The sequence below is a fragment of the Oryx dammah genome, unplaced genomic scaffold (genome assembly GCF_014754425.2).
Source record: "Oryx dammah isolate SB20612 unplaced genomic scaffold, SCBI_Odam_1.1 HiC_scaffold_17, whole genome shotgun sequence".
NCBI classification, from domain to species: Eukaryota; Metazoa; Chordata; class Mammalia; order Artiodactyla; family Bovidae; genus Oryx; species Oryx dammah.
The window spans coordinates 26,260,406-26,287,015 of record NW_024070201.1 but is presented as its reverse complement, the minus strand read 5'-3'; the positions used below and the strand labels follow the sequence as shown (position 1 = coordinate 26,287,015).

Here is a 26,610-nt window from a genome sequence, read left to right as displayed (position 1 = left end):
TGGCTTCATGTCTCATAGGTTGATGCTGAGGAGTGGGATTACTGGTCCACATGTTTGTATGCTGTATATTTATATTTACCATATAATCTATAATAAACATTTGAAGAAAATGCCAAGCCACTTCACCCTCTTTTACATTCCCACCAGCAATGTATGGCTTTCCAGTTTCTCGATATCTTCACCAAGACTTGTTACTGTATGTCTTTCTAATTATAGCCATCTTAGTGGGTGTACAGCAGTATCTCATTATGGTACAGCTGGCCCTCTGCATCTGCTGGTCCTGTATCTGTGGGTACAGATGGATGATTGTACTATGACATTTTATTTTATTTATTTATTTTTTTACTATGACATTTTATATAAGGACTTGAGCATCCTTGGATTTTGGTATCCACAGGCGTTCTGGAACCAACCCCCCATGAATACAGAGGGATGACTGTATTGATTTGCATTTCCCTAATTGCTAGTGATGTTGAGCATTCTTCTTTGTCCTTACTGATCATTCATGCATCTTTAGTGAAATGTCTATTTATATCTTTTGCCCATTTTTATATTGGAGTCTTAGTCTTAGTATTGAGTTGGAGTAATTTTTTTGTGTATTCTGTAATTTTGTATATTCTGATGTGTTAGTTTTATATTGCTGCTGTAAAAATTACCACAGATTCAGTGGCTTAAAACAACAGAAATTTATCATTAAATAGTTCTGAAGGTCAGAAGTTTGACACTGGTTTCATTGAGCTAAAATCAATGTGTTGGCAGGCTCTAGAGGATGACCTATTTCTTGTTTTTTTTTTTTTCCTGGCTTCTAGAAGTTTGCATTTCTTGGGTTGTGGCCCCTTCCTCGATCTTCAAAGCCAGCAATGTGTCCTTTCTGTTGTCATTTTTCTATTATTGTATCTCTTTCTGACCACAACCTAGAAATAGTCTCTGATGTCATGTGATTAAGAGTGAGGCCACTTGGATAATCCAGGATAACCTCTCCATCTAAGACTTAACCTTAATCACGTCTGCAAAGCTTCCTTTGCCATGTGAGGTAACATATACACGATTCTAGGGTTTGAGATGTGGGCATCTTGGGCTGGTCGTAATTCTGTCTACCCCATAGGGATACAAGTCCTTGTCAAATACATGATTTGTAAACATATTTACAAATATTCTCCCAATCTATGGTTTGTCTTATCACTTTTTTTGGTGTCTTTTGAAAAGAAAGAGTTTTTAATTTTGATGAAGTCCAACTAACCAATTTGTAAATTTTATCATTTGTGCTTTTGATGTCATATCTAAGAAGTCATGGTCTAACCCAAGGTCAGAAAGATTTACTCTTGTGATTTCTTCTAAGAGTTTTATAGTTTTAGTTCTTACATTTATATCCATGATGGGTTTTGATTTAATTTTTGTGCCACAGTGTGAGTTAAGAGTACTTTTACACCTGGATATCCAACTGGTCAAACTCCGTTTGTTGAAGAAATTTTTCTTTCCCCCATTGAATTATCTTGGCACCTTTGCCAAAGTCAATTGACCATAACTGTAGAGGTTTTTATCTGAACTCTCAGCTCTATTCCAAAAATCTATATGTCTATATTTATGCCTGTACCATACCATCTTGATTACTGTAGTCATGTATGAAGTTTTGAAATTGGTAAATGTAAATCCTCTTTGTTCTTTTGCAAGATTGGTTTGGCTATTTTGAGTCCTTTGGGTTTTTATATGAATGTGATACCCTGTTTCCTTTTATCACCCATAGAGAATGACTTTGGATGTATTCATCTTGTCCATCACCCAATACATTAAAGGTTCCTAGGAAACAGGACTCTGTCCTGGTCCTCAGCATTGACCCACACCCCTAGGGAAGACCCTGGTGTTTGTTACCTGGCAAAATGGAGATCCCTGTGAGAGATGAAGAGGTCAGCTCAGGTCTATAGGATTAAGTCCCAAATCTTTCATCCTGGGTTCATTTTTCACATGCTGAAGTGAGGAACTCTGCTCCCACCATCTGTCCTTTTGCTTCGTTTTGAGTTATGTTGTTGCTGTTCAATTGCTAAGTCATGTCTGACTCTTTGTGACCCCATGGACTATAGCATGCCAGACTCCCTTGTTCTCCACTATCTCCTGGGGTTTGCTTAAATTCATGTCCATTGGGTTGGTGATGCTATCTAACTATCTCATCCCCTGCCACCCCCTTCTCCTTTTGCCTTCCATCTTTCATAGCAACAGAGTTTTTTCCCAATGAGTCAGTTCTTCATATCAGGTGGCCAAAGTATTGGAGCTTCAGCTTCAGCAACAGACCTTCCAATGAATATTCAGGGTAGATTTCCTTTAGGATTGACTGGTTTGATCTCCTTGCAAGGGACTCTCAAGACTCTTCTCCAGCACCACAATTTGAAAGCATTGTGTTACTTGTTGTATACAGTTGCTAGTGCTTGGGGCTGATTCATTCACTCATTTATTCATCATATGTCAAGTATTAGCTCTATGCCTGGGATGCATCTTTTATTTCAGGGGAATAATAAGAAAAGCAAACACAAATATTGGTGAAGTCACTAGTCAGTCTTTTAGAGAGGCAACTAAACTCAATCCTAACAGGTCCTGTTGTTTTTGGATCATGTATTATTAAAATGAGAGAAATTATTTCTGAGAATAGCCTCTGTAAATTTCTATCCCCTCAACCAGCCCTGGCATCAGTGCTTTACTTTTCTGTACTTCGGGGCAATTGGAAACCTCTGACTGGGGTCAGAACGTCTCTCTAAGTTGGCTGGCTTACAGCTACATTTTAGCCAGGGAAGTGATAAATCCCTTCCTTGGGGAAATACTTAGCAGGAGTATTTGAGAGACACCTGGGGGATTAGGTTTCTTTGGGGCCCTAATCTGTCTTTTGCTGAATAGTTTGTTACTTCCTGCCTCAACCTGTCGGAAATTGAGCTCAAAGTAGACTGTGTGGCTTTTGCAACTCTGCAAGACTAATTATTAATTGCCAGACTCCTGAGGAATATGTATTGCAGACCACAAGCTAAAAAGGGCTTCTCTTAGCAAATCCATGTTTTCTTCTCTAGAATCATTTTCAGATGAGCTAGTTGTAAGCCTTTATGAAGGCTTCAAAAATCAGCTTTCAGTCTATAATATTTTGAAATTTTGCTAACAAATTCTGGGGTGCTGAAAACTTGGCAAATAGATGGTAAGAGTCTTAAGAAAAAAAAAAAAGGTCATCATTTAATCAGCTATTTGCAACCTCAGAACAAGGATTAGCAACCTCCTGGCCCAGGATAGTAGACCTCTCATTGCCCAGGGCTTTCCTTTCTCAGCCCAATCAACTGCATTTAACACACCCCTCATTTTATGGCTGTTGTAAGACATACATAGAAGTTGAACCAGCTTAAACAACTCAGAAGATCTATTGCTTACTAAACTGCAAAGTTTAATGGAAGAGTTTAGACATGGCTCAACCCTGGAGTTCAACACTATTTATTCTTAAAACCTTCCATTTCTCTGATTGACCAGCCATGATCCTGGCTTCCCTGCAAGCCTGGATTCCTATGGAGCTACAAGAGAGCTATAGTTACCTTAAGGTGTCATAGAACTTTACAACTGGAGAGCTTTAAAAACTAATAATGCCTGACTTTTGTAGCCAGAGATTTTGATTTAATTGGTCTTTGGTGCATCCGAAGTTGAGAATCAAGACTATCTGAGAAGTGAGAAAGATATAAGAAGTATGATTCTAAAGCAGCTGTAACTGAAAATCAGAATAGTTTTGGATTTACAGTGTTTCACTGAATCCATGATGCCATTGATAGAAATTACTTTATGTACCACTGAGGAAGAAAAAATGTCGCCCTTTAAACTATGACCCTCTCCTAAACATCTTCTGTATCCTGATTTCAGAGATAGAATGTGAGAATAAATGACCTCTGAAGCCATGAAATAAAGTATGCATCTAAAGGAGAATTGCCTCTTAAAGGAGTCATCCTGGGAGGAGTAATTTTATACAGATTCCTTTGAAGGTACTTCCTTCAAGACACCTGTGGAATGTTTTCATTTGCCTTCAGAATCCATTTTCTATCTATACAAGAAAATGATAGTGTATTGGAGCTGGAAGAGACATTAGAGGCCATTCAGACCAACCCCTGGATCGATTTAATTACAGTTACACCTTGTTTTAGACTAAAATGATATTTCCCAGCCTTAATCTCTCACTCTATTCACCATTCTTGGCTCTGGATAGCTTTGGGCTGTTTCCAACAAGCAAATCCACCCTCCTAGGATGAAGATTTGCCACCAAGGAGGCTATTTAAAGTAGCATGTAGCAGGTTCTTCTGGCAGTTCCCAGAATGGGAACGGAGTGATGTGGTAAGTAATGGAACCACACTTGGAAGAAGGTCTTATTTTTACTTTGATGTTCATGTTGTCAAGATCAGTCACATGGCCAAGCTTCATTCCACAGAGTGAAGATACAGGAATGGGACTTTGGGGGCATTCCAAGTGATGTCTGCTCTATATTCTTTAAATACAGGAAACCCAATAGTGACTGGAGGGGAAGACTTCAAACAAAGGATAGTCTGGCGTATAGGAGCTTGCAAGCCCATCAGAAGGAACCCAGCAAGGATGCCTTTTTCTACTTTGCTAAGAGTGATGTTAAGATCTGGGGAGAGTAGGCTGGGTCAAGGTCATAGTAGATAGGAGTTAAGCCCCAGGCAACCTGAGGGTTCTTGTCTCCCAGGCCACGGTTCTCCCAACCAACCTGCCCTACTTCTCTTCTTAGCATCTCAAAGCACTTAGGAAGCTCAGGGTTTGAGGAAGGGCTGTTGCTAGATATCAGGCATCGGGCCAAGGAAGGGGGTCAGTCACAGCAGGCTCAGTCTGTGACTCAGTCCTTGCTGATGGAGAGGATCTGCTGCTCCAGCACAGAGCAACCAGACAGGATCAAACATGAATTAAAGCCTTGCCCTGGGGTCTTCAGGCAGTTATTCAAATCATGTGTGTGTGTGTGTGTGTGTATTTTATTCGTAATGCAAGCTAGGTGATGGACTTGGATATAATGGTGGGTGATGGGGGTATGGGCTGAGCAGTGATTTATGCAAATTTAATACCTGAGGGCAAGGGGAAGCTCTTATGAAAGCTTTTCACAATAGTATGGAAAGGCAAGAGGAGAGAAGAGACCTATGAGAAGGGCAATAGTCACTCCATCGACATCAACACAGGGCTGGCTCAGGTCAGCTTCTCCTTTCTCTCACCTGGGCTCCCTGCTCCTTGACCTCTCTGCAGCTCCTTTATCAGCACCATCATCATCATCATTCTTTTCTTCACCCTCAGTTCAGTTCAGTTCAGCCACTCAGTCGTGTCCGACTCTTTGCAACCCCATGGACTGCAGCATGCAGGGCTTCCCTGTCCATCACCAACTCCCAGAGCTTGCTCAAACTCATGTCCATCCAGCTGGTGATGCCATCCAACCATCTCATCCTCTGTCATCCCCTTCTCCTCCTGCCTTCAATCTTTCCAGCATCAGGGTCTTTTCCAATGAGTCAGTTCTTCCATCACGTGGCCAAAGTATTGGAGCTTCAGCTTCAGCATCAGTCCTTCCAATGAATATTCAGGACTGATTTCCTTTAGGATTGACTGGTTTGATCTCCTTGCAGTCCAAGGGACTCTCAGGAGTATTTTCCAACAAATACTGGAGTGGGTAATCTTTCCCTACTCCAGGGGATATTTCCAACCCAGAAATCGAACCCAGGTGTCTCATGCCGGCAGATTCTTTACTAGCTGAGCTACAAGGGAAGTTCAAGAATACTGGAGTGGGTATCCTATCCCTTCTCCAGTGGATCTTCCTGACCCAGGAATCAAACAGTGGTCTCCTGCATTGCAGGCAGATTCTTTACCAACTGAGCTATGAGGGAAGCCCTTCTTCATCCTAAAAGGACATATTATCTTAAAATTTGTAATAGGGTATCTGAATTTGCATTCCTGATAAACTCGCAGAGAATAATGTTGCTGCTACTCTGGAGAATCACACTTTGAGTGGCATTGGTTCAGGACCGTGGTTCTCTAAGTGTGGTCCCTGGGCCAGCATCCTTAGCATCATCTGGGAATCTGTTAGAAATGTAAGTTCTCAGGGCAGAGCCCAGGAATCTATGTTTTATTTTATTTTAAATATTTATTTATTTATTATTTATTGGGTTCTGGGTCTTCGTTGCTTCGTGCGGGCTGTCTCCAGTTGCAACAAGCAGGGTTTCTTTTCATTGTGGTGCACGGGCTTCTCACTGCGGTAGCTTCTCTTGCTGTGGAGCTGAGGCTTTGGTGTAGGGGGTTCAGTATAGTAGCAGTTCACAGGCTTATTTGTCCCATGGCGTGTGGGGTCTTCCTGGACCAGGGATAGAGCCTGTGTCCCTAGCTTTGGCAGGCGGTTCTTAACCACTAGACCACCAGGGAAGCACAGAAATCTGTGTTTTAATAAGCCCTCCAGTTGGGCCAGTCAGTAGGTGCCCAATATGCTACTGGGGATCAGTGGAGAAATAACCCCAGAAAGAATGAACGGATGGAGCCAAAGCAAAAACAATACTCAGCTGTGGATGTGACTGGTGATAGAAGCAAGGTCCAATGCTGTAAAGACCAATATTGCATAGGAAACTGGAATATCAGGTCCATGAATCAAGGCAAATTGGAAATGGTCAAACAGGAGATGGCAAGGGTGAACGTCGACATTATAGGGATCAGTGAACTAAAATGGACTGGAATGGGTGAATTTAACTCAGATGACCATTATATCTACTACTGCGGGCAGGATCCCTCAAAAGAAATGGAGTAGCCATCAAGGTCAACAAAAGAGTCCGAAATGCAGTACTTGGATGCAATCTCAAAAATGACAGAATGATCTCTGTTCGTTTCCAAGGCAAACCATTCAATGTCACGGTAATCCAAGTCTATGCCCCAACCCGTAATGCTGAAGAAGCTGAAGTTGAATGGTTCTATGAAGACCTACAAGACCTTTTAGAACTAACACCCACAAAAGATGTCATTTTCATTACAGGGGACTGCAATGCAAAAATAGGGAGTGAAGAAACACCTGGGGTAACAGGCAAATTTGGCATTGGAATGCGGAATGAAGCAGGGCAAAGAGTTTTGCCAAGAAAATGCACTGGTCATAGCAAACACCCTCTTCCAACAACACAGGAGAAGACTCTACACATGGACATCATCAGATGGTCAACACCAAAATCAGATTGATTATATTCTTTGCAGCCAAAGATGGAGAAGCTCTATACAGTCAACAAAAACAAGACCAGGAACTGACTGTGGCTCAGATCATGAACTCCTTATTGCCAAATTCAGACTCAAATTGAAGAAAGTAGGGAAAACCGCTAGACCACTCAGGTATGACCTAAATCAAATCCCTTATGATTATACAGTGGAAGTGAGAAATAGATTTAAGGGCCTAGATCTGATAGATACAGTGGCTGATGAACTATGGAATGAGGTTTGTGACATTGTACAGGAGACAGGGATCAAGACCATCCTGATGGAAAAGAAATGCAAAAAAGCAAAATGGCTGTCTGGGGAGGCCTTACAAATGAAAAGTGAAAAGAAGAGAGGTTAAAAGCAAAGGAGAAAAGGAAAGATTAAAGCATCTGAATGCAGAGTTCCAAAGAATAGCAACAAGAGATAAGAAAGCCTTCCTCAGCGACAATGCAAAGAAATAGAGGAAAAGAACAGAATGGGAAAGACTAGAGATCTCTTCAAGAAAATTAGAGATACCAAGGGAACATTTCATGCAAAGATGGGCTTGATAAAGGACAGAAATGGTCTGGACCTAAAAGAAGCAGAAGATATTAAGAAGAAGTGGCAAGAATACACAGAAGAACTGTACAAAAAGATCTTCACAACCAAGATAATCACGATGGTGTGATCAGTCACCTAGAGCCAGACATCCTGGAATGTGAAGTCAAGTGGGCCTTAGAAAGCATCACTATGAACAAAGCTAGTGGAGGTGATGGCATTCCAGTTGAGCTATTTCAAATCTTGAAAGATGATGCTGTGAACGTGCTGCACTCAATATGCCAGCAAATTTGGAAAACTCAGCGGTGGCCACAGGACTGGGAAAAGTCAGTTTTCATTCCAATCCCAAAGAAAGGCTATGCCAAAGAATGCTCAAACTACTGCACAATTGCACTCATCTCACATGCTAATAAAGTAATGCTCAAAATTCTCCAAGCCAGGCTTCAGCAATATGTGAAGTGTGAACTTCCTGATGTTCAAGCTGGTTTTAGAAAAGGCAGAGGAACCAGAGATCAAATTGCCAACATCCACTGGATCATGGAAAAAGCAAGAGAGTTCCAGAAAAACATCTATTTCTGCTTTATTGACTATGCCAAAGCCTTTGACTGTGTGGATCACAATAAACTGTGGAAAATTCTGAAAAAGATGGGAATACCAGACCACCTGACCTACCTCTGGAGAAATCTGTATGCAGGTCAGGAAGCAACAGTTAGAACTGGACATGGAACAACAGGCTGGTTCCAAATAGGAAAAGGAGTACGTCAAGGCTGTATATTGTCACCCTAGAGTGCATCATGAGAAACGCTGGACTGGAAGAAGCAAAAGCTGGAATCAAGATTGCTGGGAGAAGTATCAATCACCTCAGATATACAGATGACACCACCCTTATGGCAGAGAGTGAAGAAGAACTAAAAAGTCTCTTGATGAAATTGAAAGTGGACAGTGAAAAAGTTGGCTTCAAGCTCAACATTCAGAAAACGAAGATCATGGCATCTGGTCCCATCACTTCATGGGAAATAGATGGGGAAACAGTGGAAACAGTGTCAGACTTTATTTTGGGGGGCTCCAAAATCACTGCAGATGGTGACTGCAGCCATGAAATTAAAAGATGCTTACTCCTTGGAAGAAAAGTTATGATCAACCTAGATAGTATATTCAAAAGCAGAGACATTACTTTGCTGACTAAGGTCTGTCTAGTCAAGGCTGTGGTTTTTCCAGTGGTCATGTGTGGATATGAGAGTTGGACTGTGAAGAAGGCTGAGCGCCGAAGAATTGATGCTTTTGAAGTGTGGTGTCGGAGAAGACTCTTGAGAGTCCGTTGGACTGCAAGGAGATCCAACCAGTCCATTCTGAAGGAGATCGGTCCTGGGATTTCTTTGGAAGGATTGATACTAAAGCTGAAACTCCAGTACTTTGGCCACCTCATGCGAAGAGTTGACTCATTGGAAAAGACTCTGATGCTGGGAGGGATTGGGGGCAGGAGGAGAAGGGGATGACAGAGGATGAGATGGCTGGATGGCATCACTGACTCAATGGATGTGAGTCTGAGTGAACTCCGGGAGTTGGTGATGGACAGGGAGGCCTGGCGTGCTGCGATTCATGGGGTCGCAAAGAGTCGGACATGTCTGAACTGAACTGAACTGGGCCAATACAAGCTACGTGGCATTTCTCAGGCCTGGCTAAACTTTAGAGTCATCTGGTGAGATTTAAAAACTACTGGTGACCCTCCTACCACCAATGAACCCCAGATCTCTCGGCTTACTTGGGCACATATACTTTTAAATTGCTTTCCAAGTGATTCTGCTGCGCCATGAAGGTTGACACTCGGGAAAAGTCTGACAGTTTACAGATTAGAAGCACATTCAGAGAAGGAAAGGGGATTGTTAGGGTCACACAGCTGGCACAAGCCTTCCCAGAGCCCCTAGGTCCCTCCTGCCCGAAGTTGCTAATGTTTCTGGATGTGAATGGGTCTCGGAGGCTCTTAACATGCACCCACTTGTGTCCACGCTGGTGAGCCTTTGTCCACCTTCAAGTACTCACTGACTAAACAACAACAATAGGCTCTTCAGCCTTCCTATGTGTAGATAAAACACCCCCAAAGTGGGCGATCCTGCTGGGACATCACTCAAATTCCTGGCTCCCTGAGCCCACAGGTGAGGTTCTGGGAAGTGGGGGCTGGCAGGGGATGTGCGCTGGTGGTTCATCCTTAAGTTCCTCAGAGCCTGTTCTTCCTCTTAGGGTCAGGCTGGGATATCTACCCTTTCCTCTGTTGTAGACTCTGAGGCTGGAAGCAGCCCACACCTCTTGGTTCACACCGCCCTGGCCTGCCCTCTGCATGCTCCCGGGGGCCGTGGCTCCCTTCTTGCCCAGCATCAGCTGTCTCAGCAGACTTCCCACAGGGACTGAGGCAGCACAGTGGGGAAGAAGGGCAGAACTGGGAGTCAGGGCGTATGGACTCCTGAAAAGGCAACTCTCAGTTGACTGATGTTTATCCCCAAAGCCAAAGTGCTCCCAAATTATTTCTGTTCAGATTTAAAATGAGTCAGAGTGTTGTTGGTTATCTTCCCCCAAAAACAAAAGCTGATTAGGCTTCTTAATTACCTTGAATTTACTCTCATATTAAGACGGGTTCCCTGAGCGTGCCCAAGAAGCGGGGATGGTGGCATGTGGGCATTTTAAATGACAGGAAGAAGCCAAGAAGCCAACGCAGGTCTCAACATTTGCCACGAGTCATACAACAAATGCATTACCCATGGCTTACTGAGTCAGTTCCAGGCCTGAAGTGTGTGTGTGTGTGTGTGTGTGTGTGTGTGTGTGTTACTCGGTCTGTCCACCTGCCCCTCACTAATGCTTAGTGCCCGTGCCATGAAGGCAGCTGGTTTCCTGGCACCCGCTGCCTGGCAGATGGGCCTTGACCTTTGTAGCAACTAGCACGGTGTTAGGTAAACAAGACCCCCTGCCCCTTCCACTCTCCTGCTCCTGCTGCCAACGAGTTCTATTTTTGACAGGCTTGGGCCAGGAGACTGGGAGACTTGATGGCGGGGGCGGAAGAGGGGATCGCCTGCTGAACTGGGGGTGGGAGGCAGATGGTGACTAGAAGTGTGGCCTCTCACCCTGGCCAGATTTGGTCTGTCTACAGGCAGCAAGGAGCTCCCTCCCCAGACCCCTCCCAGCAGCTCTGAGGATGCAGTGGCATGGCCAAGGCGGGCAGAAGGAAGGAGAAAGACAGACATGTCCATCCCATAGCCACAGCCTTGATCTGATAACAATGAGGAAGAAGTAGGAGCCAGATGTCTCTTGATGGCAGAGCCTAGCTGCTTGCAGGAGGGCCAGGCCCAGTCCCAGGCCCTCTATTAGTCTGATGGATGACTCTAGTGCTGCTAATGTGGTTAGGGCAGGCAGTGGCCTGGGGGCCTGGGAGCTCAGAGACCCACCAATATAGGTCCCGCTGTAATCACATTTGCCTGTACACAGAAGGGGCCCTGATTACCCACCCCGAAGCCCAGAGGACATTAGTTAAAGTCATTTAGAAATATTTTCTGCATCAAGCTTTTCTTATCTTATTATTATTATTTTAAGCAATCAGTGACTGCCCAGGGTGTACACTGAAGGGAGCAGCTCTAAGAATGGATTATGAAAGAATGGGCAAGGCAGGCTGCCTCCCTGAACCCTCAAGCCTCCAGGGAAGGGTCATTTCTGCACATGGGATGGGACACCCCATGCTCCCTGGCAGGTAAATCACTGAGACTCTTTCTTCCATTTCCCAGGTCTGAATGACCATGCAGTTTTTAAAAATTAAGCTTTCTATTTTAGATAACTTCCGTTTTATTAAAAAATTATGAAAATAATACTGAGAGCTCCTGCTGCTGCTGCTGCTGCTGCTGCTGCTGCTGCTAAATCGCTTCAGTCGTGGCCGACTCTGTGCGACCCCATAGACAGCAGCCCACCAGGCTCCCCCATCCCTGGGATTCTCCAGGCAAGAACACTGGAGTGGGTTGCCATTTCCTTCTCCAATGCATGAAAGTGAAAAGTGAAAGTGAAGTCACTGAGAGCTCCTATAACCCCCATATCCAGTTTCTCCTATTATTCACCTTCTGCATTAGTCTGTTCACTTGTTATAGTTAATGAACCAATATTGATACACTGTTATTAACTAAAGTCTATACTTTATTCACATTTCCTTAGTTTTGGCCTATTGTCCTTTTTCTTTCCAGGACTCCGTTTTCGCTGCCCCTTTCAACCACTGATCTACTTTCTATCGATTTGCCTGTTCTGGATATTTCAGGTAAATGGAATCATATAAGATGTGATTTCTTGTATCTGGCTGGGCTGGCTAATTTTACACATGCTGTAGTAACTTTAATTCTTATCCTTGGACTGAAGACAGGATTCTAGGGATAATTATTCAGATGACATTGGCAAGACTTAACTGGAATTCTGAGCCCAAATCTAGTTGTTTTGACTCCAAAACCAGAGCATATTCTATTTCTCCATCTATCTAACCTTTCATTGATTTATTCAGCATCATCTAAATGCAAGGTTGTATGTTCTTAGTCACTCAGTCATGTCCAACTCTTTGCAATCCTATGAACTGTAGCCTGCCAGGCTCCTCTGTGCATGGGATTCTCCAGACAAGAATACTGGAGTGGGTTGCCATTTCCTCCTCCAGGACGTCTTCCTGACCCAGGGATCGAACCTGCATCTCCTGAATTGGTAGGTAGATTCTTTACCACCGTGTCATCTGGGAAGCCCCCTTAAAGAAGGAAATGGCAACTCATTCCAGTATTCTTGCCAGGAACATCTCATAGACAGAGGAACCTGGTGGGCTACTGTCCATGGGGTCGCAAAGAGTCAGACATGACTGAGTGGCTGAGCACGCAGGACGCAAATGTGCGGTGCTGGGAAGAACCCCACGCTGGGCCAGACTGTCATCATCTGACTAGCTTACTGTCAGATCCTTCTAAGTGACCTGCATCTACCCTTGTTTGTCTGCACACTAGAGCAGCCAAGTGCACTGAGTCAATGTTTGGATGCTCTGCTCAAAATCACTCAATAGCTTTTTATTTTCTTCAGAGTGAGGACCAAGGTCCTTACGATGGCTACAAGGCTCCTCACAACCCTCGAGACTTCATCTCATGCTGTTCTCTCCCTTGTTATACTGGCCTCCATACTCTTTTCATATCATGCCAGGCAGGCTCCCCACTCAGGACCTTTCCCATTGGCTATTCTTTTCTGCCCAGAACCATCTTACTGCGTGGCTCACTCCCTCACCATCTTTGGATCTATTGTGCAAATAGCTTCTCCAAAAGACCTTCCCTGACCATCTCACTTAAAATAGCAATTTTCCCTTGGGTTCCTTATTTTCCTTCTCGGCTTTATTTTTCACCATTGCACTTAATACCATCTGGTAGGCTATATGTTTTACTTTCTTATTTGTTTGTTATCTCTATCCTCCCATTAGGACATAAAATTACAAAGGAAGAATTTTTTTGGTCTATTATTCTTACTGCTGTATCTCTGATACCCATAAGTATGTTTGGCATCTGATATTTGTCATGAATTATAAATATTTGTTATATAAATGATAAATCCTTCACTTTTAATCCTTTATCTCTTCTAATCAGAAATCTCCCAGGATTCAGCTCTACTACCATGAAATGTGAAGGGATGACACAGGAAAGAAACTTGCTGTGTAGACCCTTGAAAGACAGAGTTCACACTATTTGGTGGGGAGGAAGTTTAGGAAGACACTGTCTTCTGTTCATTCATTCCTTCATTGTTGACTGAATCCTTATTAGTAAGTTCTCTATAAGATTAGTGCCTTCCCCCATGGCTCAGCAGCAAAGAATCTGCTTGCAATGCAGAAGCCACAGGAGACGTGGGTTCGATCCCTGGGTTTGATCCCTGGGTCAGAAAGATTCCCTGGAGGAGGGCATGGCAACCCACTCCAGTATTCTTGCCTGGAGAAGCCTGTGGACTAAGAGTCAGACACAACTGAAGCAACTGAGCATGCAAGCGTGCATGCATGCATATAAGATTATTCAGTTTAGTTCAGTTCAGTCGCTCAGTCATGTCCGACTCTTTGCGACCCCATGAATCGCAGCACGCCAGGCCTCCCTGTCCATCACCAACTCCCAGAGTTCACTCAGACTCACGTCCATCGAGTCCGTGATGCCATCCAGCCATCTCATCCTCTGTCGTCCCCTTCTCCTCCTGCCCCCAATCCCTCCCAACATCAGGGTCTTTTCCAATGAGTCAACTCTTCACATGAGGTGGCCAAAGTACTGGAGTTTCAGCTTTAGCATCATTCCTTCCAAAGAACACCCAGGACTGATCTCCTTTAGAATGGACTGGTTGGATCTCCTTAAATAAGATTAAAAACAACTTGTTTGTATATCTAGTCACTAAGTGTTTATTGAATGCTTATTAATTTACTGTTATCATGCCAGACTGAAGATACAGCAGTGAACAAAGAAGACGCAATCTCTGCCCTGCAGAGACATTTACTGTGCCATGTGGGAGATGGGCACTGAAGAAATTATTATACAAGTAACTTTCAAATTCTAATCTTTACTATATGCTCTGAAGGAATAGAGTGTTATGAGAAGCTAGGGAAATTGACCTAGTCTAGGGGTTAGGGACGGAGAAGGCAATGGCACCCCACTCCAGTACTCTTGCCTGGAGAATCCCATGGACGGAAGAGCCTGGTGGGCTGCAGTCCATGGAGTCGCTAAGTCGGACACGACTGAGCAACTTCACTTTCACTTTTCACTTTCATGCATTGGAGAAGGAAATGGCAACCCACTTCAGTGTTCTTGCTGGAGAATCCCAGGGATGGGGGAGCCTGTGGGCTGCTGTCTATGGGGTTGCACAGAGTCGGACATGACTGAAGTGACTTAGCAGCAGCAGCAGCAGCAGCAGCAGGGGTTAGGGAAGATAAGGAAAAGATTTCTTATAACCATAGCTGTCCAAAGTTGAAATAGGTGGTTTGCAGCTGAGTTTCCTTTAACTGAAGCATGTAAGTGGGGGCCGGGAAGGCCTGGTTGGGGTATCGTAAGGTGCATTAAGCACTAGGTAGGGTAGAATGGGAGTTTCCCAATGCAGCAATCTAGAAATTCAGTTGAATTTCCAGTTGAACTTAAAAGAGGCAGTCTCAAGTTGCCTCTTGGAAGAGAATTAATTTTACCAATATTTTTGTGGACCCATATGCTCATCGTTAGCCATCTGGTGTTTCATTTTCATTGAGTTTACAGGACCCAGGGTTAGAGACTATGGTTGTACCAGGATATTAAGGAGAATTATGAAAACCGGCCCCTAATAATAATACTCCTTTGTCTCTGTTCTGTTAATTCACTGCTGTGCTCTCCTACTCTTAGATCATTTTCAACTAACCATGACCGTGTGAGCTAGTTTGGTTGGAAATTGTTATCCAAACTTCATAGAAGAAGAATTAAGGCTTGGAGAAAGTGAGCTGCTGAATGTCATCAGCTATGATCTTCTGTTTTTTTTTTTTAAATCTGTTGTGTGTTTTCTCTATGTATTGTTAGCTATTGCCTAAACAAAGCTATGTAACAAATTAATCCTCAGACTCAGTGGCTTAAAACTAAAACCATTATTGCTTATGCTTCTGAAGGTCAGATGAGATGTGGCTCATTTAGAATGGGCTCAGCTAGGTGGTTTCACCTCAGAGCTTCAGCTGGTTGAGTGGCTGAGGCATCTCTGCTTTGGGTTGTGGCTGCTCTGGCAGATCTCTCATCTTCCTCCTGGTACCGTGGGCTCTGCAGGGCGTGCTTTTTAATAATGATGTTAGAGGTGCAAGGCCTCTTAAACCTTGGGCTTAAAACTGGCCCACTATTATTTACTCCACTCCATCAGTGGGAAGAATTGCAAAGACGCAAGAAAAAGGGTGTGTGGATATAGGGAGGAGTGAAAGATTGGGGCAAACAACTCAAACCACCACCTTCCCTTTGTCCTTTTGTTTATTTGGTTATTAATGTATTTTTTCATTCAGATCCAAATAATGTACCTGGCATTCTGCAAGTTGTTGAGGATACAAAGGTGAATGACATGGTCTTTGTAAAGAGGCAATGTCAGCAGAGCATGAGATGAGCTATGAGAGAGGCAAGCACAGAGAATCTTGGGAACACATGCTTTCAAGAACAGCAATAAAAAAAGGGAGCATTTGCGTGGGTTTTATTCCCATGTGAGGAGTCAGGAGATGAATCAATGAAGGGACAAAATCAAAGCTGAAAAAATTCTGGAGTTAGCTCCACTCATATTTCAACCAGTGAAGCCAGTTAGTTGTTTTATTAACTTCGGCTTCTCTTTCACTGTGAAAGCAAAAAATCTTGGGAAAATTGTGTTCATTTTGAAGCAAAGTGTGGGGAGAAAATTTTGGAATCACTTATCCAAATTCTATTTTGCTGGGTTTTTGAGGAAAGAATATATCTGGGAAGTGGCAGTGCATATATTGGGGCCAGTAGGATAATAACATAATAATAACAACAATAATAAATACTACCATTTATGGATCTCTTTGTGTCAGGTAGGATGCTAAATGCTTTGCATGTGGTAAGTGCTGTGAATAATCCCATTTTAGAGATGAGTGGAGTGAGGCTCAGAGCAGACAGCAAGACCATCCAATTCTCTGGCTGAATGATGAGTTAAAAAAGAATTACTATTTTCGAATTTTTATTTGTTTGTTTTTTTAGCTTCCCAGGTTAGCACCACAGAGAGAAAACTCACTTTCAGGCAAAATCCTGGATGAGATTCTGGAGGGTGAAATTCCACAAGCAGAATACAGTAAGTCCCTTACATACAAGCCTTCAAGTTGTGAGCTTTCAAAGATGTCCTGTGTGCCAGCTGGTATACTGTACTACTGTACTTTTCAAGGTGTTGTCCTGTAAGATTAAAAATGTTTTTTTTGTGTGTGTGTGTTTGTTTTTATGTGTTATTTGTGTGAAAAGTACTACAAAAACCCTATTACAGTGCAGGACTATATAGCCAATTGTGTTGCTTGAGTACCTAGGCTAACTTTGTTGGACTTACGAACAAATTAGATTTATAAACCCGCTCTTGGAATGGAACTCGTTAGTACAGAAACGTTTTGAGTGGGTTATTTGCAACATGCCCACCTCTTCCCCTAGAATATATTCTGATAACTAGAAAGTACTAGTTAACTACTAGCTAAAGACTGGACAGTATGCAAATGCTGGGACAAGGGAGGTATCTTTCAAGGTAAAGGTTTGACGACACGATCTGGGAAAGGGTCCCATTTCTCTGCATAGTATAGCAGGAGTGAGAGATTCAGAAACTAAGATGGATTTGTGAATGTTCAGTAGCTAAGTCATGTTTGACTTTTTACGATCCCACGGACTGCAGCTCACCAGGCTTCCCTGTCTTGCACTATCTCCTGGAGTTTGCTCAAGTTCATGTCCGTTGAGTTGTTGATGCTATCTAACTGTCTTATCTTCCGTCACCCTCTTCTCCTTCTGCCTTCAATCTTTTCCAGTGTAAACTGGATTCAGGAGTGAGTAAGTATATGGGTAGTAAGAAAGGAGAGGTCCCAAGGGTGGGCAAGGAAGAGAGGAGATTTGGGGTAAAGAGAGAGAAGAACTAGGAAAACATTTTTAAAAGTTTCAGTGGGGCATGTGAAGTAGGTCTCCATCTTCCCTCCCAAATACTCAGTAATCCCATACATATGACCTATGCGCAGCTGGATTCACCTGAGGTTTGAAGAGAAGGCTGAAAGGGACAGAGGTCTGTGTTCCATACGTGAGCACATGCAGATTAACACTGGCTGGAGAGTTTTCTCCCTAGCTGTGGTTGGGGAGAGATCCTAGAGTTTGTCTCCTGTGTTTCAGCTTGCTCTCCCTAGTTGGTTTATCATCCTTCACGGGGCAGGCATGGCGCCTCCTCTCCTCCTCCCTCCTGCCCTCCCTTGGACTGGTACCTTGGTGGGCCACACCGTACACCCAGGCTACACTGCAGAGATGGTTTGTTTCCTCTGGCTGAGCACCATTCAGCAAAGAAGCATGAGCTTTCCTGTGTCTATAGCAATCAGAGTTCTCAGGGTTTCAAGGTCACTTACAATTTAAAATCTTCCTTCCCTTTGTCACCATAATTGTACCTCAGCTGGTTAGACCATGCATTTGGATCTCAGGCTCAGAAAAAGATGGTTCTAGGATCCATGCTTCTAGGACCAATATAGGAATATACCTATATATATACCAGTTCAGAATATACCTGTTAAGTACTGGTATACTGTACTGACCTACTTGTCCTAGGTCATAAGCAAACTCCTCATTTACCAACAAATGCCCCAGCGAGGGTTACATGGAATACACGGGCGAAGGCTGAGTGTGCGCCCCTCATTCCCACGAGACACATGCTCTTTTACTCTAATTCAGTCTTTAGGGAACAACTGACTGAGAAGCCTCCACATCTATAGAAGATCTTATGTTATGCAGACCTCTAAGTGTGGTCCAAAATTAATGGGGGTGAGGTTATGGTGATGAGACGTGTTCTCAGAGTCAGGTTTGGCACCTGAATCATCGTCCCACAGAAACTGCTATGAGAAATGGCTAAAAGTAGTTGGAAAGTACATTGGGTATTTCATTGGTTAAATTGATTTTTGTGACGGCCTAGGATCCTGGCCACCTATTGTGGCAGGCAGCATGGAGAATTACTGGCTTTGGAGTCTGGCATATACATGCGTGCATGCTCAGTTGCTTCAGCCATGTCCGACTCTTTGTAACCCCATGTACTATAACCCGCCAGGTTCCTCTGTCCATGGGATTTCCCAGGCAAGAATACTGGAGTGGGTTGTCATTTCCTTCTCCAGGGATCTTCCTGACCCAGGGATCAAACCTGAGTCTCTTGCATCTCCTATGTTGGCAGGTGGATTCTTTAGAGTCTGAGATATCTGGGTTCTAATCTTCGCTCTACAGATCACTTGCTATGTGGCCTTGGGCATATCATGCCTCTTCTCTGAGCCTCTGTTTTCTAATTTGTAAAGTGAAGGCTATTGATAGAGTCTGATACTGATTTCATTTGGGTAGGTGAACTTCAGTAACAAAACCCACCAAATCTCAGTGGCTTAACACAGTAAAGCTTTATTTCACACTCATGTCACAGTCCAACACAGGTCAATAGTAGGGTTTGGCTCCATGCAGTCATTCAGGGACCACAAATCATTCCATTTAGTGGACTGCATGATTCTCCAGAGCTTGGGAGCCTTTCACCGGCTCTGTGCATTTGGCAGATAGATGAAGGGGGAGAGGTCACAGAAAGGGCTGGGCAGGAGGTATTTTTACCTCCTAGATGAAGAGGTGGTACCATGATTTCCATCTGCACTCCATTGTCAGAAGGCTGTCCCCACTACAAGGACGGCTGAAGAAGGACTCACCGTGTCTCTAAGAAGGAAAGGTTACTGATGTGGAGAACAAGCCAGTGTCTGCCACTCCTACCTTGTAAGGTTGTGAGCAGGTAAAGATGTAATGAGAAAAAAAAAAAAAAAGGAAAGCAGAAAGAATGTCATGATACTATATAGTGCTGTTGCTGTGTAGTCCCTAAGTCATCTTTGACTCCTTTGCAACCCCATGGACTGTAGCGCCCCCAAGCTCCTCTCTTCATGGGATTCTCCAGGCAAGAATACTGGAGTGGGTTGCTTTTTCCTTCTCTAGGGGATCTTCCCGACCCAGCGACTGAACCCATATCTCCTACACTGGCAAGTGGATTCTTTACCACTGAGTCACCAGGGAACCCCATATATAGTGCGTACAAGACTCAATAAACGTTAGTTCTAATAACACTGTTTACACAGGAAAGTAAATTTTGAATTCCAAACAAGCAACTTAGAAAGGACTTTCAAGTTTCCATTCATTTGTTAGATGTGGGCTGTCTTGTCTGTTTGTCCTCGGCATTCCAGGAGTTCCTATCACCTGCCCATGAGGGGTTAAACTACCCTGGCCTCCATGGACACCCAACAGCTGGGTATCTTTCCAAGGGCCTTCAGCACTCTCTTTCGGCGCAGTAAATACATCTGGCATTCCCTATTCTGGAAATACAAGCAACTAGTCAATTGAAAAAGGCGTCTGCTGATGGTAGCATGACAAGCAATATCCATAACTGCTTGTAATCTCCTTCAGACATCCGCTTGCTCCCATCCAGCCCACAGAGCACAAAGGGGCTCCTATTATCTCAGCAGCCTTCTGTTGCCAAAAATGCAGATGAACCCTGACCTGCTATGCCACTCAACATGCCCTCTGAGCAAAGGGCCTCCTTCAAGTGTTTACCCTGCCAGAATAGCAGATGAACGGGCCATGGGGAGCAGCTTCCAGGAGGCAGCCAGCTGCACAGTGGAAGAGAGTGCAGGTTTTGCGTTTGGGAATCAGACGTCTCAGATCGGCAACTTGCTAGCTCCGTGGCCTTGGGAAAGTCACTTCACCTCTCTTGCCTCAGTTTTCTCATTGGTATAAGGAGGATAAGAACAGTGCTTTCTTTATCTGTGTCACAGGAGGTGCTGGGGCCCGAGGGACATATCTGAAATGTGCCTACACCCACATGATTGTGTGCTAAGTTGCATCAGTTGTGTCGGACTCTTTGCGACCCTATGGACTGTATCCTGCCAGGCTCCCCTGTCCATGGGATTCTCCAGGCAAGCATACTGGAGTGGGTTGCCATGCCCTTCTCCAGAGGATCCTCCCAACCCAGGGATCGAACCTGTGTCTCTCACATCTCCTGCGTTAGCAGGCAGGTTCTTTACCACTAGCACCTCCTGGGAAGCCCCCTATATTCTCTAGGAACAATCATCTGTCCTGAAGCAACCTGGGGGAAGAAGAGCAAGAAGACATAGGGTCACGGCCTGACATGGACTTGTGATTCCTCCTGTCCCAGAACAGGCTCCCTGAGGGGAGACACAGATTACCCACCCAAGGTCAGGAGAACTATGGTCCCATATCACTGCCATGATAATGAGATCTCCTGACATTTGTGCCATATTTTATCATCCACAAAGCCTTCTTCCAGGCTGTATCACATTCACTCCTTACAGTAACTTTCCAAGCCAGGCATTTTGATCTCCATGTGTCCTAGGCTCAGAGACTGTGAGTAATTTGTTCAAGGTTCCCTAACAAGATCTGATTCCAAAGTCATGTCTCCTTCCCACACACCACAGCTGTTCTTTCTCTCTGTTCCCAGATACAGAGAGAAATGCCTTATCTTCTACAGACGAGATACGGACAGATATGGGCACTCTAGTCCTCTTTGGATTGGAAAATGGGAACTGGGGTTCTCTGTGTCTCTAACTGTGCCTGGGATGTGGCAAAATGCCCCCTAAATTGTCTGACAATGGACGGTTGACAGGGAATTGTCAGGAGGCAGGTAGAGCCATAGGTGCTGAACAGAATTCAGACACGGATGTTGATCACAGATGCAAGTACAGAGCGAGGAGAAGTTATGAAAGAGGCAGATGGAGGGCAGAATGGACAGGACTTCTTTCTCTCCTTCTGTTTAACATTAAGAAAAATCTGGTGTCCAGCCATGGATTTCCTAGCGGGAGAGGACCAAAACAGACCATAGAAAAACTTGGAGGAACTCCCAGCAAAGAGATCTCTCTGGGGTCCACAGGATAGGATTACAAAGCTCTGCTCAAATGGACCTGGGGCAGCTGGGCCAAGAAAAGAAGCTGAACGGCAATGCATCCCATCCTTTATAGCAGGATTGATCTGGCTCTGGCCCCAGCCAGGGTGGACTATGACCGCGGGAGTCTTCTGTTTAAGCAAGTGGGAAATGGGATGGAAATTCCATGGGGCAGGAGGAGAATCAGCCGAATGTGTGTCAGGAGGGAAAGCTGAAACCCATATGGGATGGGAAAGGTGTCGGGCTCCGAAAAGACCATTCGGAGGGCTGGTGGGGGGGGGGGCGATGGAAGTCACTGGTGAATGTGGGCAACTGCAGAGCCAATCCCCACCCTGGCAAGAGTGACATCATGGGGTCACAGAGGGAAAGCCCAGCCTGTGTGGGGCAGTGACACTGAAGGGAGAGGGAGGAGGGAGCCTTGAGGAGTGAAAAGAGCAGAGGCTTTTTCTGAGAGTGGCTGGATGGGAAGATACATTTGCAGGCGGGAAGTGTGTATGTGTGTGTAGGCATGTGCATGTATGCATGTGCGTGTGTGCATGTGTGTGCGTGATGGGGAGACCTCACCCCAGAGCCTGAGGCAGGATTGGGGTTTTGAAGGTACCCCAGTCCAGCAGGGGAGGATCCATCCACTGAGGAAATGGAGTAGCAGGGTCAAGAGTCTGCCAAGGAAGAGACCTGGGACCCGGCTCTGGGCAGCGGTCTTCCTGTCTCTCCTTTTCCCTCGGACCCCCTCCTGGTGGGGGTAGGGTGTGGGTGCTGCAGGCAGTGGCTGGCAGGGCCATTTTGCCCTGCAGGATTCACCGCCCCGCCCACCCTCTCTGATGAATGTGACCCTCCACCGAAACCCCATCTGCTGCCAGGCAGAGGAGGTCGGGGCCAGCGGCGGCAGACAATGGCCTTATCGGCTGCTACTAGTGAGGGCATAAGAAGGGGATTGGATGGTATCATTCTAATTTACACGGGATTTTGTTTCTTTCCAGGTACTTAGCATGTGGATCTAGGTGATATCAAAGGCAGAGCATTATACAATAAGTAGGCTTAACCTCCATCTCACCCCCTCTCATCCTTCTGTCTCTTCATGGAGGCCACGAAGAGCTGCAGATGGGGTTGCCATAGTGACCAATTAGGATTACTGAGATGTTCTTGCAGAGAAAAAAGGGAGTATTGATTTAGCTTTGACAGGGGCCCAGCAGGGGACCAGGGAGCCCAAGGGTGCTCAGCATTAATAGAGGCAGACTGTGTCACCCTCTAGGCTGTGTTGTTTGGGACTGGACTTCGTACGTGGTGGAGACCATTGGCAAGACCCTGCCTGCTCCGGGCATAGGGTCTACATGATAGTGCAGAGGGCCATGTGAGGGTCTCAGGAAAGGGGGGAGTGACGGAGTGAGGCTACCATCCACGGTATAACTCTCAAGAGAAGTGGAGCTGTTTGGTTCAGTTAGTGGAAGCCCAGGTGCCCACACATCCTGCTATTGTTGTTGTTTAGTCGCTAAGTCCTATCCGACTCTTTCAGGACCCCATGGACTGTAGCCTGCCGGTTTCCTCTGTCCATGAGATTCTCCAGGCAAGAATAGTGGAGTGGGTTGCCATTTCCTCCTCCAGGGGATCTTCCCAACCCAGAGGCTGAACCCAAATCTCCTGCATTGCAAGCAGATTATTTACTACTGAGCCACCAGGACAGCCCATGCCCACACATCTTCCCCCAGGCTAAAGCTTTCTGTTGTCATGGAACAAGTCTTTCCAGGTGAGCTGACATGCCACCACTCTGCACAGAAGCATACAACATGGCTTTGAACCTTTAGGAGCTTTGAATGGGCATTTGATATCATGATATGCAAAATCAGGTCCCTCTGACTTTATGATGTTAAGAACTCTGAAACCAAGAGGAAAATGGGGGCCAAGAAGCCTTCTGGGTGGGGTGGGGCTCAAGGCTAATGTAGCTGTGTGGCTGTGGATAAGCCCTGTAACATAACCAACCTCAGTTTATCCCTCTGCAAATGAAGGGTAGTAATAATCTACTGAACAGGATTATAAAGACTGGAACATGTGTTGGGGATGGGCTTAGTATACTGTCAGTTTAGGAGGCTGAACTGAGAGAAATTAAGGGCAGAGAAGGGGCTTCCCAGGTGGCTCCGTGGTAAAGAATCCACCTGCCAATGGTGGCGCTGCAGGAGACGCGGGTTTTATCCCCGGGTTGGGAAGACCTCCTGGAGTAGGAAATGGCAACCCACTCCAATATTCTTGCCTGGAAAATTCCATGGATAGAGGAGTCTGGTGGGCTACAGTCCATGAGGTTGCAAGGAGTCGGACACAACTGAGCATGCACAAGCCAGGGATAGAGAACAGCAACTGGATAGACAGGAGAGAGGGGTGGAAGGTGGAAGTCTGGAGACACAGGGGAGGAATTCAAGTGGCTTCTGGATGGAGGAGGGACAGGTTCAAGCCATAGGCAGAGACAGCAGACAGGCAAAGGAGAAAGGGCATCGGAGCCCATGGAGGGGCAGTTTGTGCGGGGAGAGGTTGCCGAGAAGCAGCAAGAGAGTTTGCAGTAAGTGGGATAGAGGAGCCTCTGGTATCCTTCTCTTCATCCTTAGACTCAGAGAAGTAGAATCTTTTAAAGTTCCTTGGAAGTAAGAAGGGAAGGAGGGAGAGGGATTCAGGGAGAAAGACAGCCCTGTCCCAGGCCTGAACAAGGGTGTCTGGCTCTTCAGTTAACTGTGGCCAGGTCGTGGGGGAACCTCTGGAGCAGGCCTCCCCTGCACGTGTCCACCTTGGCCTTGGTATGTGTGTGCTGTCATTCAGTTGTGTCTGACTTTTTGTGACCCTCTGGACCATAGCCCTCCAGGCTCCTCTGTCCATGGGATTCTCCAGGCAAGAATACTGGAGTGGGGTGCGATTTCCTCCTCCAGGGGAATCTTCCCAACCCAGGGATCAGAACCCCGTCTCCTGTGTCTCCTGCGTTGCCAGGACTTCCTGCCCCTCTGGGGCTGATCCAGACCACAGCCTGCCACTGCTTCCGGTCCCACCCCATCCCACCAGGGGGACCTCAGAGCTCAGGGTTAGAGCACAGCAGGAGAGGACACAGGAGAAGCAGCAACCCCCCCCTCCTGGGCCCATCCCCTGCCTCTGCAGGATTTAATAACTGCCCTCCTCAAAGATCAGGAGACATGATTAATTCTGACTCGAGGATTATTAAAATGCTTCCACCAAGCATCTGGCATTAAAAGTTTTAAATCAATTAATCTGTTGTTTGGGGAAGAGCCTTCTCGTTAGCACAGCTGCAGAGGCCGCTCAAGTTGCCGTTGGGCTGGGGGAGTGGGGGCAGCCTCCCTTGGGAGCGGAGGAGACACTCACTGGGCTCCAGCAGCTTCTCCAGGCTCCCAGGCCCAGCATCTCTCACCATCTCTCATCCGAATCATGGTGTATCTAATTTCCAAGTGGTTTTCTCTCCCATCCCTGTAGAGCTACCAGATAAAACACAGAATGCCCAGTCAAATTTAAATTTTAGATAATAGTGGATACTGTTTTTAATATTGATATGTCTGTTTCAAGGAGTATTTGGGACACACTTATATTACAAAAGTATTTTATTTTTGTTTACCTGAAATTCAAATGTAATCAGGCCTTGCGTATTTTTCATTGCTAAATCTGGCAACCCTCCCCCCACCCTGTTTTAGTAGCCTGACCTCATAGCTGAAGTGGAGCTCCTGGGTTTGAGGCCTGAGCCTCCTATCTACATGCTAGATCTCCTAGAGAGCATTGCTTCTTCTTTCTAGGTCAAGCAAGAAAACAAGCAACTTTGAACTCAGGGGCATGTAGATGTTCATGGGCCTCTTACACAGTCATTTGCAAAATTTCTATATGACTGATAAAACATATGGAAAATTAACATTCTCAACTAAGAGCACACACCTGGTAATGCTTTTAGCTTTTAACCCTGTCGGGGTTATCTAACCGGGAACACCCTGATAACACAGATGTGCCTGGTCCACACTTGCATCCACAGCACCCAGCCCAGGGCTAACACATGGCAGACCCTCAATGTAAGTTAACAAAATGGACTCGTGAGTAAATGATCCTCCCCTGTGTTCTCACCCAGGCTCCTGAGTAACTAGAGTTTGTCATTTATAAATTACAGAGAGTTAAGTGTACAGACACAGCCAGAGTCAGAACCAGTCTCAAGTCCACTGGACCAGGCACTGGATGAGGGGCCAGGATCCCTAGACTCAAACCCTGGGTGCAAGTGCTGGAGTTGGCTAATATCCTGTACCCTTGGCTAAGTCTTTACCCACCCTGGATTCTGGTATCCTCATCTGTCAGTGAAGGAAGGGAGTTGTGCTTGGGGTCTTTACAGCTCAGACATTCTGAGATGGCTCCAGCAGTGCTGAACTCTGCAGCCCGACTTTGAATGGATCAAGTTGAATGCTGGATCCTGGCTCTGAGCTGCAGAGCCTGGTAAGGTCATGGGTGGTAATGTCCCATTTTAAAAGTCTAGGAGAGACTTGGTTGCATGGTATGTGCTGGCCCCTGTTACTGGTGTCTGTTGCTTTTCTGCAAAGAAGGACCAGGCTTCAGCTTTCTTATCCCCGAAGCCTGAGAGGAGAGGAAGGAGACCCCCTCCCGCCAGATTCTGCATCCCATCCAAGGCTTCTTTGACCCTTGTCCGCACCTCAGATATTTCTTTTCAGCCTCTGCAGCCAGCCCAGATTTATCCTGCTTCGTGTCTCTCATGTAAAATGCATATCCCGACACTTTGCTAGGTTAAATGATTTAACAGCCGAGGCAGAGAGAATTAGGGGTCCGGGAGCAGGAGGCAATGCCTGCTTTTCAGATGAGATTGGAAAGGAGATGGAGATCGGTGGTGATGATAATCTCTTATTTTAATAATATAAAATAACTGTCCCACTGAATCAGGGTGAGCGATGAATCCTGTGGCCTGGGGTTAGAGACAGCCAAGTCTGGAGAAGAGAGCCAGGGGGTGCGCTGATGTCCCTCTCTCTCTCTGTTGTTCCTTCTCTCTTGTCTTTCTCTTTTGAAGAAGATTTGTGCCAGCACCATCCTGTGGCCTCCTGGTAGCCAGGGAGACTGGAAGGGAGAGTGGTGAATTTGAGAAGGGGGTGTGTGTGTGTGTGTGTGTGTGTGTGTGGTGTGAGGGAGAAACAGGGAAAAGAAAAGGGAAGAGAACGAAAATCAATGAGTTAGGGACTT

The 26,610-nt window shown here is 45.5% G+C and overlaps 1 long non-coding RNA gene across 1 annotated transcript; it reads right to left on the bottom strand.

The window, feature by feature from the left end:
* Positions 1 to 691: 691 nt before the first annotated feature.
* Positions 692 to 11,969, bottom strand: LOC120876288. Its single transcript, XR_005724142.1, has 3 exons — positions 11,874 to 11,969; positions 3,677 to 3,679; positions 692 to 703 (listed from the first exon to the last, which is right to left on the bottom strand). It is a non-coding gene; the product is annotated as an uncharacterized LOC120876288 (long non-coding RNA).
* Between the last annotated feature and the right edge of the window lie 14,641 nt (positions 11,970 to 26,610).